Source organism: Cryptomeria japonica, chromosome 9 (genome assembly GCF_030272615.1).
Source record: "Cryptomeria japonica chromosome 9, Sugi_1.0, whole genome shotgun sequence".
Classification (NCBI taxonomy): Eukaryota; Viridiplantae; Streptophyta; class Pinopsida; order Cupressales; family Cupressaceae; genus Cryptomeria; species Cryptomeria japonica.
Window position 1 is genome coordinate 326,930,359 of NC_081413.1, and position 4,011 is coordinate 326,934,369.

Sequence of the window (4,011 nt, forward strand, 5' to 3'; positions counted from 1 at the left end):
TCTTCCCTCTTATGTAGTAGATAGGCGTGTAGCTCGGTTAATCTATTCTTGAACTAATGAGAGATGAGGAAGGAATAATGTTTGGAGGGTCATTATATCCATCCTAATCTTATGTTCTTCATTTCTGAGTTCTAACTGTTGAGCCATGAGCTGTTGAAGCTTGGTATAAAAATTTTGAACTGAATTGAGCTCTGTGGTCAACTTAGTTGAGAGATCGGTGATCTCTTTCTCAATTGCATCAGTTTTATTCTTGATCTCTTTAATGAATATGGAAAATGTACAAAGTTTCTAAAATAAATAAAGAATATGCTTGATTTGAGGGGACAACTTAGCAATGAATTTGACAAGCTTGACTTTTCCTATAGCTAGAGCTTTTTGTACCTCTTCTATCATTTTTGTAGTAAGCTCTTTATCTTTTAGCTTGCCCAAGTACTCAGATGCATCAACTCCATATTTTTCTATTTGAGTAAGGAGTTCATCCAGTTGAATGTGGATGGCGGCATCGGTTGACACTGTAGCTGATGGTAGCATTTCTGTTAGCAGTGTCTTTACCTTCTGTAGTACTTTATTCTTCTTTTGAATGGCCAGTTGTTTTTCTTGTTCGGCCTTTGCTTTGCATAGTTCACCGAAATCAATAAGTGCTTGCCCCTTTAATTTTGAAATATGCACATTGGGCAACACTATCGGTTTAGTTAAATCAACTTTAAAACTATGCTTTTTCACTTTCTTCTCTTTACCTTTGGTTGGTTGTACCAAGACAATAGCTTGTAAGGCTTGTTGACCCTCAGTAGGTTGCTCGGTAGATGCAACACTTTGGTCTATTCCTATAGCCGTTGTCGTATCCTTGGGTGTCTTGGTACTAGGGGTCTCAGCTGCTACATTCTTAGTGCTTGACGGTGCTTGAGAGGTCTGATCTTTAGTTGTACCTTCTGTTGCTTTAGATTGGTGACCTTTGGTGCCTTATGTTGTATCTTTAGGTGCTTCGGTAGAGACAAGTGGCTTGACCGGCAGATAAGGCTAAACTTGTACTAAAATAGATTCACTAGATACAAGTTTTGCATAGGTAGTGCCTTCTATCATTTCCTGCTTCAGTGCTTCTGCATCCATGACATCTTCATCAATTTGAATAGTGTCAGCCGGGTCTTGCTCGGTGACATCAGGATCTTGTTCGATGACATCAACAATTTCAACTTGAGATTGTTCACCGACATCCTTTATTTTGAAGATTTCCTGCCATTTTGCTTTTGTCTCATTTTCTACATCGATATATAGCCCATTCATCAATTTTAAGGCTCTCTGTTTGACAAGAAATTTAGAATTGTAGGTTGTCAAATGTTCCTTTATTTCTGCTACAGACATATCAAGAAATAGATGGACTAGACTTCTTTCTCTAATTTGTTTCTCTGAGTCCATTGCATATTTCCACCTGTTATCAATATGTAAGTACAATTCACTCGAAAGTGACTCTACTAGTTCTAATGGAGCTAGCTGAAACTTTAGAAGTGTGCAAATGATAGCTTCTTCAATTTGTCACTTCTCATCATTATTCCTAGTCTCATACTTGACATATCTAAATCCTACAAATCCACCATATTCTTTAAGATTGGCACAAAAGTTTTCAACACTATGAATATTTACATTTTTGCTCTTTACAATCTGGAATTTGTTTGCATCATCGGATTTTGTATCACTAGACTCTTTTGCCAAAATGAGTCTCTGAGTAGATTTCTTGTAGGTCTTGGTTACCTTGGGAGTAGTAACACTCTTTTGTTTCTTACTCGATGATGCAGCTGATGTTCTAGTGTTAGGTCTCTTTGTTGGTGGAGTCGGTAGGGCCTTTGTAGTGTCCAGTTTCTTTCTTTTCAAAACTTTACCCTTAGGCAACTTGGTACTCAATGTTATTGCTGCCTCTTGAGCTTTAGATTCCTCTTTGGTAATGGCAAGAGTGCCTTTGATATGTGTAGAGGAGGATTCTTCTCCGAATTTCTTAGATAAAACATTTATCATCTTTGTAGCCTTTCTTGTAGCTTTAGGTACTACAATGCTCATTTTCACCTTTTCCTTAACTTCTTCATAAGTTCCATACCTTAGCTCGGTGGCATGCCTTGGTAATGAAAGATATGCATCAATTTGCTATTGTGTGATATCAAAGTATATCTCATAACCCATTGGTGGTAAAGATTGAGTCCTTGGTTCTACAACATTCACATAACAGTAATCGGTGTCTACCTCAAAACATATATCATCCTTATATTTCTCTACCAGCTGTGGTGGAATCCGATACCTATTGTGCATCTTCTCTTGAAATTTGCTGAAGTAGTCATCCACGATATCATTAAAATTATCTCCCAACTTCTTGATAAAATCATTAATTTGATTGGTGATTGGTCGGTGTAGCTCCCAAACTACTTTACCGATTGAGGGAAAGAACTTCTCAATGTAGAAAAACATGCATACAAGAAGTGAACCAAACTTCAGTGTATTTGTCGAGTTGTTCTTCTTTGGCTTCCTTATTGTGTTCAGGTTCTCAAACAAGTTCTTTAGTAGCACTTCACATAAATCTACTTTCATTCCCTTTTTCACTATTTTATAGACTAAGTCAACTGTGGCACATGGTACACTATTTTCCCTTACAGATTGGAAGAAACAGTAACCAATTACTCTAATTGCAAATTTAAGTTCTGCATCAGTGACATTGTTCAGTTTCAGTCCTCGGTAATCAGATTCTACTCCAGTTAAACTGATTAACACCTTTTGTGATATCATCTTCTGTGCTCGTGCATGATCATAGATAGGATACTCGGTGATCACATGAATGATTTCCTTGGTGATTTTGAATGGTTTCTCTTCTAGCCACATAAAATCATCATGAACTTTGCTTAAAACAAACTTAACCCACTGGGGTTTGAACACACAGGGATAGGCTAGGGCTTCAATTAATCCCTTGATTTTGATATGCTCATACTTGCTATCCATTTTGCCATTGGTACATAGCTCATCATATGTGTCACTAATCTCAACATGACCAAGTTCTTCAACACAACATTTGGTGAAGAATCTAACATCTTCGACTAACAAGACTCGATCCGGGATGAGTGAAAAGGCAGTTTTGTCATCCGGTTTAGAGGCAACTTTAGGAGTCAAAGTGTATTTCAGTGAGGGCTTCTCGACATTCTTGACAACTACGAGATCTTGGATCTTGGGTGCCATTGAAGATTTTAGATAAAACTAGCAAACTATCTTTAGGGTTTGATGGTTTACAAATGGTAGATGCTTCACACTCGGTAGATAATAGCAATTTGACAAGATCGGTAAACAAGCTTAACAGTGATGAGATTTGATGTAAATACCTTGGCTTCGCTCTGAATGAAGTTTGATCACCTTGATTCACTCTACTCTGCTCTTTTGAAAACTTGGTGAATGTAAATGACTGCGAAAATACCTTTAAGTACACAAAATACCTTATCGGGCTCCATGTGGGTTAGGTCAAAACATTAAATGCACTCAGTTCACCTTTAACCAATTTACTCTCTTTTCTTTCCGTTTTAACTGAGTAACCAAATTTCCTTCATTTACCGACTTGACAGGCTTCTTGTATACACAAACTTGACAGGTTTCTTGTAAAGTACTTTTGATAGAATTCCAAACCTACTAATGCATCTTGACTATGTAGATTTTGAATTTAGTACATAATAGAATAGGAACTGTTATGATTTTAACCTTCAGAGAATGCAGTCCCTTCATACCTTTTCTGATTAATTTGGAATAGGTACACCTAACTCGGTAGGTTGTTGGCATTATGTGAACTGGCATGGCATTACGTGAATCGACATGAAGACATAATGATATTGTATGTTGTCATTGATGTCAATATGAGACATGGTGTGAACCGGCACATGTGATAGGTGAAGAGAGAGGAACTAGCATATGTATGAACCGGTTTATATGCCAAAGTGAAGCGGCATATTTGTTCAAGGTGAACCGGCATGTAGTTATGGGAACCGGCACATG